We start from the raw sequence: 16,667 nt of genomic DNA, 5'->3' as shown, positions 1-16,667 counted from the left end.
GGCTCTCTCACAAATCTCCTGTGAGCGATCATCTTCTGTCAGCATTGTTGTGGTTCTCAAGATGACAGCCATCACATCAGATTACACAATGTTGCTCATGATGACATCTGACAACAATGAACGACTGAAGGATTCAAACAAGCTTGGGACAGGTAAAAGATTTTTTTTTACGAGCGCCTATTTCTTCTCTCCTCTGGATAATATATGTCGAAGGTACACTGCGCAAAATAAGAGGGAGATGTAGAACACGTCTTACGCCGATCCCTTTTCCAATCCATCTTTAGGTTTTTGTAGAGGAAAACAAACAAAAACAAGCCCCACTCCATCTTGCAAGCTCCAAGACTGTTCAAAATCCTATTTTATCCACACACAAAGAAATGGGGGTCCAATGCAGCTTTGCTTTTAGTTCCAAATCTCTAGCTACTTAGCTGGAATAAATGCTTTTTCTGTTTTCCTCTGAGGCATTGTGTTTCATTCCAGAAAACCTGACAACAACAACAACAACAACAACAAAAAGCAAAGAGGAGCTGACAGTTCTGGGATCATCACCTGACAGGGGTGGGACGGATCCAGAGAGCGCAGATTTTCCCTCCTTTTCACAGCTTCTGCTCCATAACAGGTACAAGCCACATCAAGGGGGTGAGGGGGAGGGTATTTGCACAACTTCAGACACATATTTGTTTGTTTGCTTGTATCCTGCCTTCATTATTTTCACAAATAACTCAAGAGTGGTAGACATATCCAACCACCTCCCTCCCTATTTTTTGCAATGTATCCTCATTGCCAAGAGGAGTTTCCATGATCATCGTCACGTAGCGAGACAACTACAATGAACTCCACTCTTGAACAACATCTGGAAGTTTTAGTTATCCCGCAGCGCAGCAGGGCATTAATTGGCTAGCACTGACCTCTGGGAAGATAAGTGTAATCTCTGAAGCCTACATTAGCTTTCGGTTTAGGGAGCAGGTCCCAAGGATCTTCTGGATTGTCTTCTTCAGCTGGAATCAACCTACCCAACTGCTGAGAGCCCTCCATTGCTTCAAGGCCACACCACGAAGGTTCAAAAGCAACCGTTTTCTTCTTATAGCACCCCTAGTTTGGAAGAGCTTCCCATTTTAACTGGAATTGGTCCCTACAGTTTTGGCTTAGCAGAAATTATTGAAAATATCTACGGCGATTCGTGGTGCCTAGAGCAGATGACTCGTCTATGCTTTTAAAAACTATTGTGTAACTATACAATTGCGATTCTGGATATTTTTTTTAAAATGTTTCATTACTATAAACCACAAAGGGTGCTAAAATTGGTAATCGGTTAATAAATAAAGAGGGAGGAAATATTACGTTTTTGAGAGCTCCGCAGTCTGGATCTCCATCGATACAGTATATAAAATAAATATTTAAAGTAAGCGTGGTCAATGCATTTTGAATTCTTACCAGAATAGCACTAGCACTTAGACTTATGTACCACTTCACAGTGCTTTACAGCTGTCTAAGCGGTTTACAGAGTCAGCCCCCAACCATCTGGCTCCTCATTTTACTGACCTCGGAAGGATGGAAAGCTGAGTCAACCTTGAGCTGGACAGGATCGAACTGCTGGCTGTGAGCAGTGAATGCATTCCACCATTCAGTCAGAACTGAAGAAGCTTCTTGGATGAGAAGCGAAATGTTTTCAAGGAAAAACCAAGAAAGGCTGATTTTAGGGCCCTTTTGCCACGGTTGGGCAAATCCCTGCAGTTGTTAAGTGAATCAACAGGTTGCTAAGTGAATCAATGGGTTGCTAAGTGAATCAGGCTTTCCTCCATTGACTTTGGTTGTTGTAAGAAGAAACTCGACAGCCACTTGTCTAAAATGATTTAGGCTGGACTAGAAGACCTCCGAGGTCTCATCTAACTCTGTTAGTCTGTTCTGTTCCACATATTTTCAACAGTTGGATTTCACATGATCTGAGAACATTGGGGTGGCAAACCTGGATTTAGCTGCCTTACAGCAGCTTCAAGGTAAAAGCGGCATCAGACACCTTATTCTATGTTCTTATCAAGGATGAAATTTTGGCAGTTACGTGCCTCTGTGTTTCATCCTGCCTTTAGATTTGGGATGGGGGGGGAGATGTTACTTTCAAGTAGGTTAAATGGAGAGAGGAAAGCTGAAACCTAGTCAAGGACACCAGAACAGATGTGGATTTGAAGCAGACGGTTCCCATAACAAACTGAACTTGTTGATACGGATTACATAAAATGTTGGGGTTTGGGGCTGGGGAAATTATTCTTTAAGTGTGTGAGTTGGTGTTGGAACCTCAGAATTAGTTTTGCTTCGACAAAACCAGCCAGCGTATTTAATAAACGGTCAGTGGGTTAGGACGCTGAGCTTGTCGATCAGAAGGTCGGCAGTTTGGCGGGTCGAATCCCGAGTGCTGCGTAACAGAGTGAGCGCCTGTTACTCGTCCCAGCTTCTGCCCACCTAGCAGTTCGAAAGCACGTAAAAATGCAAGTAGAAAAATAGGGACCACTACGGTGGGAAGGTAACAGCGTTCCGTGCGCCTTTGGCGTCTAGTCATGCCGGCCACATGACCACGGAGATGTCCTCGGACAAGCGCTGGCTCTTCGGCTTTGAAACGGAGATGAGCACCGGCCCCTAGAGTCGGAAACGACTAGCACGCATGTGCGGGGGAACCTTTACCTTTTACCTTTAAGATTTTCGGAAGCAGAATGAACCTGGAATCTTATTGGGATTCTTGAATTGGATGTTGACAGTTCTAGGCTGGCATGATTAGCCTGGAGCTTCAGAGTATTAGCTGGCAGAAGGCTACAGCCTAAAAGAAACACAGAGCTTAGCCTGCGTGTCTTCCTGAACTTATTCTATTTGTGGCTCTAACTCCCATCAATGGCAGCTCGTGATATAAACTCAAGTCCTGGCATGTAGATTTGGAACCAATTATAATAGGTATTCCGGAGCCTGTGCAGTGGAAAAATACCACTTCGGGGGTAGTAATAACTTGTCAAAGCATGTGGGCTACGTCACTGTTACCAAGAACAACTTGGACGTATCCAAACAAATAAAGGGAATGATAAAAAGAATATTCCCAACTGATTGCAATCCATCAGAATAACATTCATGGGGGGGGGGGGATTCTCCACGTTGCCTTTTTTCTGCCTTCCTTGATAGCTTACATTCAGGAGTCCTCAACTGAATGATCATTTGTTTAACAATGGTTTGATGGTCCATCAAAAAACAACAACACACTTTGGGTTTTTTGTTTGTTTTTCTTTTGTTTTCAATTTATTTATTATTTTTAATACTTGTTTTTTTATTATTATTTAATTTTGGCTCCTTTCAGAGTCAGTCAGATGTTCAGAGTGGATCTGGCATTTTCGTCTACCTATCAAGTCCTTTTCAAGGACCTGGGATAGGCAAACGTGGAAGTTTGATGGCAGAAAACATCCTGCAGCTCCATGGAGGCTCCACACCCATTTGCACTCCTACTCAGGTGACCCTGAGGACACAGACAAACCTCCAAGTGTCCTCTATGACTCTCTAAAAGAAGGCAAATGACCAGCTGTCTGCAAGGAGTATAAATCCTTCCATTCCCCACCATCCAGTCAGAGCGGAAGAAGCTTCTCGGATGAGAAGCGAAATGTCTTCAAAGAAAAACGAGACAGTCCAGTTGCCTCCTGAACAAGCACCTTTGGGATATTATTTATGTTACTTTTTGTAATCTTTGTTGGATGATGGCCCTGTGTTTATATCTCAAGCATGTTTAAACTCATGACTGACCCACTCCCTTCGCTGGAAGTTTGGTCCCAAGCTTCTACTACTTTTTCTGTGAAGCCATACTAACTCACATTGCTTTTTCACGTTAAACCACGATACCGTATAAAGTCTCTCCGTAATGGTATGAAACAAACAAGGGGACTTTCCTTGTCTTTGACCGTATCTTATTCTCTTGCAGGCAAAATTGCAGGCAGGTCACAGTAGCTGTATTGGGAGAGCAGCCAGTCCTGGACGATTGGATCAGAGGTTATTCTTCCCTCATTTCCAACAATTGCATCTATTCAGATTTCAGTCAATTGGTCTTTTATCCTAGAAATCAACAGTTTGGCCTAGGGGAGGCTTTCTTTTTCAACCGAGAGCAAAATAAATGACTAGAGCAGCGGGGAAAAGACAAGCCAGCAGGTAAACATCAGCCAGGCATTAAAGCTTTGTCTGGACAATCAGAGGCCACTTCAGAGAGCTAGTGGGAATCAATCACTTCTACCGTCTCCCCCACCGCAAGCATTTTCTTCAACAAAGCTCCGAAGCTCATCAGCCAATTTGCGCGCATAGCAGAGGAGCCGAAGAAAAAGATTCACATACAGGCTGAAGTCCTAGCATCTCCACTTCAACAGATCAGGTAGCAGAAGACACAACCAACAGCCTTAAATCCCTAGTCAGAGGAGGCAGCGTTTCCAATCCCCCCCACCCCGATCCTGAAAGGGGAAAAAAAAAATCTGCGCTCTGTAAGTGTAGCTTTTCGGGTATCAAATGCTCCTTTTCACTTGTAACCAGCATTTTTGCGGTTTGGCTCTGTGTAAGTCGCAGGCAACCCTCAGCACCGCAGCTGACACACTGAGCAAAGGTTAATCAGGCGCAATTTGTGCACCTCCATCCACCAACGATGGAGTACAGCCACATCCGAGTACAGCCGCTAACTTAGCAGATTCGGTTCTGGGGAAGGATCCACCCTGAAACTCAAGTCAACAATATTTGTAGCTCAGGGTTGAACTTAGGCATCCCTGGTGCTCTCTGAGCTTGTTCTGTTTTCTTGCAAACCCAAAGATGCCTTTTTCCAAAGGGAACTGGACTTTGTTTTTCCTTGAAGATGTTTCACTCCTCCTCCAAGAGGCTTCTTCAGCTTCTTGCACATCTTTCATTACCCAAAGGTTACCTCGTCTGGGTAAGGCAATGTCTGCAAGAAAGCAACCAAGCTGAGAGCACCCAGCACCCCTCGTTTGCTCAAGTCAATGAAACTTAGCCAGAGATTTTCATTATGTTTCTGAGTTGTGGGTTACTGCCTAGAAATGAGGATCCTTGATCACGTCCAACCAATCACACTGTTCCATTAGTTTAAAGGTGAGAAACTCTCTCTCTGCAAGCCACAAATGACAGCTTGAAATCACGAAGGAAGAGCTAAGGTCCAAGTCCGACGCTTGCCATAGATCAGCGTTTCTCAACCTTGACAAATGTGAAGCTGTATGGACTTCAACTCCCAGAATTCAGAGCTGGCTGGGGAATTCTGGGCGTTGCAGTCCAGTTGCCAAGGCTGAGTAAATGTAGATTATGGAAGCCCCAGCGGACCCCCTTCATTTCTGAACGAAAGGGACGCGCCTTATGCCTGACGCAAGACCCCAATGGGACCTCCTTATGACCCCAACGTTTTGCTTCCATCCGTTCCCACCACCGATTCCTCATCAGCAAAGTGGCTTTCTCCTGCTGGAGAATAAAGCCGGCAAAAACAAACAGGCAATAAATCAACGTTTTGATCCTTGACAGAGTAGGCTAGATGCCTGTAACCTGAATCAAACATGTAATCGAAAGATTGACACCTTACCTGAGTGTCCCATAAGCATCTCCTCTCCAGGAGCTGTGGCACCCTAGGCCTTCGGAGACTTCACATAACAGGGTTTATTTTCCTGCAATTGAAAAGAGGAAACAGGGCATTTGCATCTTCCAAATTACTTTGCAAAGCAGGGTGGACAATATCAAGTTCCAAAGTCCTGATGACAAACATCCTGTGGGAGGAGGAGGTTATCCCCAAAAGTCAAGATGGCCACCACCGCTCAGTGACCAAGAAAGTGTCTCCTCTCTTTTTACGTGCATTGCGTGTGCAACAAATAGAACAAAAGGAGAGGAGAGGGGTTTGATTGTGTGGCCAGCAACTTACTTTTTTACACTCCCTCCCCTCAATCAATCAATCAAGTCCTGTTTGATTGGCCTGGACAAATTTCCAAGTTCTTCTATAGTGGCTTTATCTCTAGCTTTATTTCTGAGTACAACAAAATCTTGAGGGGGGGGGGAAATCACTATCTTTTCCTTGTTCCCAATATATTCCTTGCAAATCCTACCATGGGCCCGTTCAGTAAATGACAGCAAGAGTGGTATACAAGTTTAAATTCTAATCTTCTTAAAAGAGACTTCAAAAATGTGAGTTTTGTCTTAATGTTGCAACCAGAATTTGCATAGACTGAAAGATCTATAATAGGTATCCATCGGTTTCCAGGATCAAGCGAGGTTTTTGTTTTGTTTTGAAATACTTTTAAACTCTCTCTATCATTCAAGTGTCTTTTTTGAGGAACCTGCCCGATTATAAACTTGCTCAGATATGAAGGTCTGCTGGAAAGTCTCTGATTGAAAACTTTCCTTTTAATTATCAGCCATTGAGAGAAGAAGTAACCTTCTCGGTAATACTTTATATTTTTATGTATTTTATTATGTATCTTATATTTTATATTTCAGAAAATACATTTTCTGAATTGTAAGCCACCCAGACTGAGGTGGGCAGCCATAGAAACCATCCATCCATCCATACAAACAAACAATTCCCCTTGGAATTTCATCTGATCTCCAAAACCCAGATTGTTGGGGGCAATAAGCTGACTTTGTAATAATGCCGCTGGGGGGGGCAAAAGCCCTAATAAGCAGGCATATACATAGAATGAAGGCTATTGCTAAGCACATTGATTTGTGCTTCTTAGATTGTAAGCCGCCCTGAGTCTTCGGAGAAGGGCGGGATATAAATGGGATTAAAATAAAATAAAAAAAAATAAAAAAATAAAAGGGTCTTCAGAAACAGAAGCAGAAAAATAGAGATTTTTCTGATATTGTACAACTGTTATTGTTGGGAGCGACATAATTACAAGATCCTTGCTGTCTTCAGGATAGGCTATGGATCCAAGGTTCTGAGTGAATTTATCTGAAATACGTGCTTTTCTTCCGTATCAAATGGGGGCGGATGAAATATGCCTTCCTCTTGAGGCTAAGATATCCAGATTTCCTAAAATCACCATGATGTTCCAGGTTGAAATTATTTGGAGAAACCTAATCAACAAAGACTATTTCCCAACCATAAATGATGTATGTCCTTTTTCAGCAACACTGCAAACAGACTTCTTTTTATAGGTATGAAGTGGAAAAATAGCACAAAATTAGTTGTTAATTTTTCAATTGTCCATGAAGTTACGCTGGAATCTTTAATGGGTTTTTGGAGCAGGTGGTACAGAATGACTGTCTAAAGAACAATGACCCATCATCAAGATATTTATGAGCATCAACGATTGCCTGGCTGAGGAATTCTGGGAGTTGAAGTTCACAAGTCATAAAAGGGCCAAGTTTGAAGACCCCTGATCTAACCAATGATATTTCATGATCAAAAGGGCGTTAACTACGATACTTGAAACGGCACAGACATTACTGGAAATAGCTGAGCAACACGTTCTGGTTGTTTTTTAGTTGCTTCTTTAAGAAATGTCATCGTTGGTTTTCAAAAGTCGGTTGACCTTCATGATTTTGTTTCCATTAAAAAAAAACAACCTCTTTCTCCTGCCATTAATACGGTCTTCTTCCAATAAGCTGTATGCGATTCCTACCGCTTCAAACTTCACATCGGTCACCCTGCAACATCATTATTTTTTTAAGGTGCCACAGACAAAGAAACAAACAAAAATAAACAAAGTACTTTGATCTTGTCCCGTTGGCCGCTGCATAGCAGTTTGGCTGTGGTTTGTTCTCCAAGCTTGTTTCAATATAATTCCCGAAGGTTGTGTTAACCGAACTAGGTAACATCATGAGCGGGATTTTTCCTGTCCTATTCCACTTGCCCCCTAAGCGTCTTGTGTGCCAGTGTGGTGAGTTAATATTTGTGGTAGAGCTATATTTGAATTCCGAGCAGCTGATCGGTTCTCTTGTTGATTGGCACTTCGGATGATCCGGTTCCTTACACATTGATATGTTGGATCTAAATCAATATTGGAGCAGTGGGCTAATGCCTCCTTAAGTAACACCAGCTGCCTGCAACTAGTGCAGGTTCGAGTCCCACCAGGCTCAAGGTTGACTCAGCCTTCCATCCTTCCCAGGTAGGTAAAATGAGGACCCAGATTGTTGGGGGCAATTAAGCTGACTTTGTAATAATGCCGCTTGGGGTGTGTGTGAAAGCCCTAATAAGCAGGCATATACATAGAATGAAGGCTACTGCTAAGCTTGTAAGCCGCCCTGAGTCTTCGGAGAAGGGCGGGATATAAATGGAATTAAAAAAAAATGTTTGTTAACTGCTCCTTTGGTGGAAAAATCAGGCCTCAGTAAGCTTACGCCCATATAACTGTGAATAGGAAATATTTGCAGCTGGGGTTTTAGACTTTGGCTGGGGTTTACTCTCCAAGCTTGTTTTGATATAATTCCTGAACGTTTCGTTACCAAACTGGGTTACGTCATCCGCAGGATTTTCTTGTCCTCTTCCCCTTAGCTCATAAGCGTCCAGTGTGCCAGTGGGCTCAGCTGTCGCGTGACTGGTTGTTTGTTAGGAGCTATATTTGAAACAAGCTTGGGGAACAAACCATAGCCAAAATCTAAAACCCGAGCTACAAGCATTTGCTATCGTTTCACTGCGTGGTAATCTTACACATTGTGTTTCTGACGTTGGTCAGTATTCGTAATATCCTGCTACCAGCTAAACGGCCACAGACCGGTAATCCTAAACCCAGTGTATTAGATCCCTGCGTTCTATGCAATTCTCTGGTCTTCTACCTTGCCTGTCATGAGAGCTAAATCATTACATCACCCGCACGTTGAAACCTGGTTTGAAGCCGCAGGGACAAACAGCTTCTGGTGCCTGGAAGAACTCTGTCTGCTCTTCCCTGGCTCAGAAAATCTTCACCTCAGCATTCTGTAAAGGTGCATAGTGTCCATATTTCAATAGGGATGCAGCCTCCAGCTGCCCTTCCCAGGTGCGAGAACAACCTGGGGACATCAAGGGTAGCAGGAGCTCCCTGAACCAGTAGGGGGCGCACTAAAACAGCCAGCCACTGGCTGGTGTATATTCTTGTTTATGGAGAAGGGAAATTTCTGTTATAGGCAAAAATATTTCTCTTCTGCTTATTTGGCTAAAGGAATCAGACTATCCACGCACATAAGAGGAATAAAATTTCCGCGGCATCACTGCAAAGCGCTACGGAGAAGAATCCTCCATCGATCGAATTCTGAGCCACATATTTTGTTTTATTATTTGTTTTTCCCTCCATCGGCAGGCAGTTATTTTTCCCCTAACCGGATTAGTACAGGAAAGCAACGTACCAGCAGTTGAGTGGGATCAGCGGAGCAAGGAAGAGCAAAGAAAGTGGGTTAAGCACTGACTCACATCATAAACAAAATTGCTGGATTTAAAAATGCAGAAAGAACACAAATGCTGGGAGCCATGGGGAAGCCTGTTAAGCATCAGCAAGATGCGCACAAAACGCAGAAGGCTGAGCTGCTCAACTCTATCAGCAGATGCCTATGGGAGATCCTCAACCATCCTGGTCACGGTTATCCCAAAGGTGTTTGTTTTTTTCCAAAAGGCAACTGGGAACTAACTTTCTTAAGGTTTTTGAAAATGTTTTACTTCTCATCCAAGAAGTGAATGAAGAAGCTTCTTGGAAAAGAAGGGAAACATTTTCAAAGAGGAAAAAAAAAGTCCAGTTGCCTTTTGGAAAAAGCTCCTCTGGTCCTACCAGCGGATATTCAACGATGCCTTTAAAATTTTGCTAGCTCTGAGTGAAGTTGAACAGCATAAAAATAATCTCTCTCTCTCTCTCTCTCTCTCTCTCTCTCTCTCTCTCTCTCTCTCTCTCTCTCTCTCTCTCTCTCTCTCTCTCTCTCTCTCTCTCTCACACACACACACACACACACACACACACACACCATATCAATCTACCATATCTATCTATCATGTCTATCTATCTCTCTATCTCTCTCTATCTATCTATGATCTGTCTATCTATATATTTATCTACCTCTATCAACTGTCTGTCTCTCTCTCTCTCTATATATATATATATACACACACACACCTATCTATCCATCTATTCTCTCTCTCTCTCTCTGATCTGTCTATCTATATATCTATCTACCTCTATCTGTTTGTCTGTCTCTCTCTCTATATATATATATACACACACACCATATCTATCCATCTATTCTATCTCTCTGTCTCTCTATGATCTATCTATCTATCTATCTATCTATCTATCTATCATCTGTCTGTCTCTCTCTATATATAAACACACAGACCATATCTATCTATCCATCTACCATATCAATCTACCATATCTATCATGTCTATCTATCTATCTATCTATCTATCTATCTATCTATCTATCTATCTATCTATCTATCTATCTATCTATCTCTATCATCTGTCTCTGTCTCTGTCTCTCTCTCTACATACACACACACACATCTATCTATCCATCCACCATATCCATCCACCATATCTATCTATCTATCTATCTATCTATCTATCTATCTATCTATCTATCTATCTATCTATCTATCTATCTATCTATCTATCTATCTATCTTTAATAGGCTGGGACCTCATGACACATCTAAACCTTCCTCTGCTCAGGTCAGTCATGAGTTTTGCCAATTATCTGCAGTTACTTTTGGTTTCCACATTATAAAAGGGATTCGTATCTATTTCTTTCTTCCTTTGTTTGGAAGAGCCTTAAAATATGGCTTCAGAATAGCAATACGCTAGTAAAGAGGTTTTTTCATTTTGCTTTCCTTCTCACGCCCAGTCTGGTTTAGGAGAGATATTCCTGCTTCAGGATGGGATCTGTTGCATCACTCACTCCTTTTGCACAACTGCTACTACAGTACACTCCAAAGTGGAAAACTGGGGTGGGTGGTGGGTGGGGGTGTGCTGCCAAAGCAGTTGTGCAAAATTTTGCCAGACTTGTGAAGATGGGCGTTGATCTATCTGCTCAAGAGAGGAGAGGTGAGGTCACTGCCTTCTCAGTTTCCACAAGAAGTTGGCAGATGGGACATTAAATCTCCCCACCCCAACTTTCATAATTGGGAGGAACAATAACAACAAGAAGAGCAAAATGGGAGAAAGTGGAACCATTCCTTAATTTCCATACTTAAAAGGCAAATCTGGAGCAGAACACTCTAGGAGGCAGATCTGTGTATAATTAAGGTCAGCAAATAATATTAAAAGAACAAAACAGAATAACAGTATTGGGAGGGACCTTGGAGGTCTTCTAGTCCAACCCCCTCCTCAAGCAGGAGACTCTATACCGTTCCAGACAAGACTTACGACATAATTGAGCCTCAAATTTCTGTTGCTAAGCAAGACAGTTGTTAACTGAGTTTACCACCTTTATCGCCACAGTTGTTACGTGATTCATCGCCATTGTTAAGTTGGCAACACGGACGTTAAGCGAATCCTGGCTTCCCCTCTCGACTTCATTTGTCAGGAGGTCGCAAAAGGGGATCCCATCAACCCAGGATGCTGCAAACCGTCATAAATATGAGTCAGTTGCCAAGGTCCAAATTTAGATCACGTGACCCACGGGGATACTGCAAAGGTCATGAGTGCGAAAAATGTCCCTTTTCCCAGTATCATTGTAACTCTGAAGGTCACTGAATGAACTGCTGTGCCTGGGAGGTAGAACAGATTCAATATTTTCTGAAGACTGGAACACTCCTGTCGAATTCCTTCGTCATTCGACAGATGTAGAAACAATCGGCTGGATTGCTAAACACCTAATTCTCCGGCATAAAGAGAGACACCCAGCCAAGCCCCGAAGAAGGGCCTGTTCACACAGGTTGAACTTGGCATCCTGGGAACGGGCGATGTCCAGAAGTGAGGAGCTTTTCAGACCTTCCCAAATGTTGCCCTAGACATATCAATCATTGTTTTGAGTGGAGCTGCCAGTTTGCAACCTAGAAACTTTCCCAGGCCTGAAGCAACCTCTTCTCTTACTTTCATTTGCTCTCTCTCTCACACTCACACACACATCCTTTGTGGTTTACTTGGAACATCTCACCACGACAGGGAAATACAAGGAATACTGCTTGGCAGGAGGTTGGGCAGAAGAGGACAAAACAAAACAAAACAAAAAAACAAAAACAGGTGATGCAAATCAACAGGAGCTCTGGAGTCTACCTGGTTTTCAAAAAGTATAACTCTAACCCAGGGGTCTTCAAACTTGGCCCTTTGATGACCTGTGGACTTCAACTCCCAGAATTCCTCAGCCAGTGTGCCTGGCTGAAGAATTCTGGGAGTTAAAAGTCCACAAGTCATCAAAGGGCCAAGTTTGAAGAGCCCTGCTCTAACCCTTCCAACATTATCATCATCATCATCATTATCATCATCATCATCATCATCATTATCATTATTATCATGAACTCTCAAGCTTCCTCCTTCCATTATATATTCAAGATGGACAGTATTTAATATTTATTTGTTGTGTATATGTAGGGCTGTGGGTCTACACATATGTTGTATATAGTATGTTTAGGTGTGTGTCATGTATGTGCTTCACTTTGAGAGCGGGCAGCTAAATTTCATTTTTGTTGCGTGCCATTGTGCCCACAGTAAAAAAAAGACAATAACGGTTATCTTATCTTATTATCATTATTATTAAGTTCCAGGACTGTATTCTGCCAATCGTCTAGGGAGATCCTCAACCAACCAGCTCAGGGTTGTCCCAAAAGTGCTTTTTCCAAAAGGCAAATGGACGTCCTTGGTTTGGTTTTTGCTTTTCCCCTTGAAAACATTTCGCTTCTCATCCAAGAAGCTTCTTGAGCTGTGACTTCAGAACTTTTTGGATGAGAAGCGAAACGTTTTCAAAGAAAAGGGGGGGGGAACAGTTGCCTTTGCAAAACCACCTTTGGGAGAGTCTGCCAATCCCATTTTATAAATATCTTCTGACTCTTTCTCTCTCCCCCAGAACGAGAATCATAGAATCATAGGCCTGGAAGGACCTTGGGGCTCTTCTTCTCCCCTTCCCCCCACTGGGCCACCAAGCCACAAAAGTTGGGGTCCACTGCTGAGGAACCCAAAGAGGAAAGAGGGACATCATTGTTCACCAAGATGTGCAGAGGTAGACATGCCCACCTGCTATGTGCGGTATATTTGATATTAGAGTATATTACTATTTACTGCAATACCCAATAGGCCAGTGATGGAGAACCTTTTAGAGACGGAGGGCCCAAACTGCAACCCAAAACCCACTTATGTATTGTCGGATGCCGGGTGGGCGTGGCCCTTTGGGTGGGCATGGCTGCGGTGGTAAGGGCAGACTGGGTGGGACTAAAATGTTCAATCAATTCCAACTTTGCGAGATCATTTTTTTTCCCCACGAGAAGTTGATGAAATTGATTGATTGAACTTTTTTTTTTTTGCATATGGTAAGGTAAAGGTAAAGGTTCCCCCACACACGCGTGCTAGTCGTTTCCAACTCTAAGGGCCGGTGCTCATCTCCGTTTCAAAGCCGAAGAGCCGGCGCTTGTCCGAGGACGTCTCCGTGGTCACGTGGCCGGCATGACTAGACGCCAAAGGCGCACGGAACGCTGTTACCTTCCCACCGGAGTGGTCCCTATTTTTCTACTTGCATTTTTACGTGCTTTCGAACTGCTAGGTTGGCAGAAGCTGGGACGAGTAACAGGCGCTCACTCTGTTACACGGCACTCGGGATTTGACCCGCCAAACTGCCGACCTTCTAATCGACAAGCTCAGCGTCCTAACCCACTGAGCCACCGCGTCCCTTTTTTGCATATGGTAGCGGAGGCCTAAATTGAAAAGGTTTTATAAAACCCAGCTGAAGGCCTAAGACTGGGGCGACAGCGTGCGTGCCCACAGAGAGGGCTCTGCGTGCCACCTGTGGCACACGTGCCATAGGTTTGCCACCACGGCAATAGGCTTCATGATTTTTTAAAGGTAAGCTTAAGATCTACCTTCTAAGCTAAACTAAACTAACGTTAGTTATTTTGCAGAAGTAGCTGTACTTTTTTTTTTGGAACCACTACAGAAAATTGTTGCACCCCAATTTGGACAAAGTGAAATCTGAAACCAGCCTTTTAGATAAAACGAGTTTTCAAATCCTGCCCGGTAGAAAAAGGCGTACATTAGAATCTGTTGCTGTTTTCAATTTAGAAACTAGTTTTTAAAAATATTCTTAGGACCCCTGACTCTGAGCCACGTGCGGAAGACATGTTTTCCAAAGATACCGTAGCCGTTGTTATATACAAACAATTTGCTTCCCAACTGGACTAAATAAAAGATCTTAAATTTTTCTTTATAGCCTTCTGGCTCACGTTAAAAAAAAATATCTGCCTCTTTGGCAGCTGTGGAAAACAAAACACAATTGTTTTCCGAGTCTGATTTCCACAGAATTCTCTTTAGCAAGATTTATTGAGATGAAAAGGATAAGGTTAAACGCATTCCAGCAACTGGATGATTTCCCATTCAAAGTCATTTTTTCTCTGTGCACATTAAGGAAGAATTCTGCTTTTTTTTTTTAAGAAGCTTTCTATAATTCAGGAGAAAGCAAAACTTTTTTGCAGATAAGGTTACTTACAAAACAGTCACCCAAATTTGTCTCAGGTTGGGAATCAAAGCTTTATGGGAAACGAATAATAATAATAATAATAATAATAATAATAATAATAATAATAATAATAATAATAATAATAATAATAATAATAAGAAGAAGAAGAAGAAGAAGAAGAAGAAGAAGAAGAAGAAGAAGAAGAAGAAGAAGAAGAAGTTGGAAGGTACCTTGGAGGTCATCTAGTCCAACCCCCTGCTAAGGCAGGAAACCCTATACCATTAACTGAGACAGAAAAAAAAACTGGGGAAAAACCTATACTGTAAAGTATAAAAATAATAATAAAAATAATCAGTGTAAAATAGCTTTTAAAGTAAGTTTCTTTTTCTTTTCTTTTCTTTTTTTTTTTAAAAAAATGTCATTTCACATTCTTTTCTAAATCTACGTCTCAGATTTTACTCTGCCATACCTGGTATTTCTTTCTGTGATTGATTTGAAGCATGTAAAATTTCTTCAAATTGCGATTAGAAACTTCCCACATTGTCTTACATAATACAAACAATTGCACTGCGCTACATTAAGCAAAAGCAACAATTTTAAATAAACCAATTACAGTAAATGTTGCATATCCGTCAGCACCAGACAGAGGACCAACCGTCTATTAAAACAGGGAGAGTCTGTTTTTAAAACCAGCAGTAACAAGAATCTGATTTATGCAACTTGGGAAGGGATACTTATGCAATCATCTTTGACTTTGCTCATGGCCGTTCAAGTGACTTACAAGTGACTGAAAGAAAGTGACTTATGGACCGTACTTCAAACTTACAACAATCTCAGCATCCCACTGGTCCTTGTGATCGGAATTTGGGTGCTAAGCAACCAGCGTGTATATACATTTGCAGCATCCTGGGATCAGGTGACCACCGTCTGCAACCTACCCATACGCAAAGTCAATGGGAGAAACCAGATTTCCTTAATGACTGTGCGGTTCACTTAACAACCGTGGCAAAAAAGGAAAAGGTTATGAAACTGGATGCAACTCTCAGGTGCTGGCAACTTTGGAGCCAGAAATAGAGTTCGAAAGGAGTAACAGAATAATACAGTTGGAAGGGACCTTGGAGGTCTTCTAGTTCAACCCCCTGCTCAGGCAGGAAACCCTATACCATTTCAGACAAATGAATGTCCAGTCTCTTCTTAAAAACCTCCAGTGTTGGAGCATTCACCACTTCTGGAGGCAGGTGGTTCCACTGCTTAATTGTCCTCACTGTCAGGAAGTTTCTCCTTAGTTCCAGGTTGCTTCTCTCCTTGATTCATTTCCATCCGTTGCTTCTTGTCCGGCCTTTGGAGAATAGCGTGACTCCCTCTTCTTTGGGGCAGCCCCTGAGATATTGGAAGACTGCTATCATGTCACCCCTAGGATTATGAGTTTATTTCATGCTACCGATACACAAGAATTTGATCGACTTAATGGACAAGGGGAATTGGTGGTAGAATCAACAGAATTCATGGGGATTTTGGCCTCATGTCTCTTGTGGGTGTGTAGAAACTCCAAACTAATGACACATTTGAACCCACCCTTAGGCTCAGCCTGGTCATTTCCTACAGCGACTAACTTAATCATTGCATTACTTAGCGACAGTTCTGGTTCCAATTATGGCCGTAAGTTTGGGATAGGGTCATAACTTGGGTCATATGATGTGGCCCATGGACACACATGTAAACATTCTTTTCAGTTAAACTCAGCTACAGCTAAACAAAATTAGGCCACCTTCAAAGAAACGATATGGAAGTGGGTTTATTATTATTATTATTATTATTATTATTATTATTATTATTATTATTATTATTATTATTATTATTATTATTATTATTATTATTATTATTTCAACTTCCCATTTAGTTTACACCCCTTGGATTTTCTGATTACTTTCCCTTTCAGTGCTAATCAGGACTAATTCTCGATGCTTCTTGACCTTAGCCAAGTTGGGTAGATCCTGGACCAGTACAGTATGGCCTTAAACTCTTCTTTAGATATACGGCTGAATATCAGTCTCTGAGACTCTGCAAAGGGGGCAGAGAAGAGCAACAAAAAATGATGAGGGGGCTG

The 16,667-nt window shown here is 42.2% G+C and overlaps 1 protein-coding gene across 1 annotated transcript in view; it reads right to left on the bottom strand.

Annotated features, from left to right (window-relative positions):
* ZMIZ1 (zinc finger MIZ-type containing 1) overlaps positions 1-16,667 on the bottom strand; it is a 276,626-nt gene that overhangs the window by 214,773 nt on the left and 45,186 nt on the right. The window contains 1 exon segment of the mRNA XM_081329950.1: positions 5,585-5,666. The gene's annotated coding sequence lies outside the window, so the exon portion shown is untranslated.

Source organism: Vipera berus (genome assembly GCF_964194415.1).
Source record: "Vipera berus genome assembly, chromosome: 5".
NCBI classification, from domain to species: Eukaryota; Metazoa; Chordata; class Lepidosauria; order Squamata; family Viperidae; genus Vipera; species Vipera berus.
This window is presented reverse-complemented; position numbering and strand designations above follow the sequence as displayed.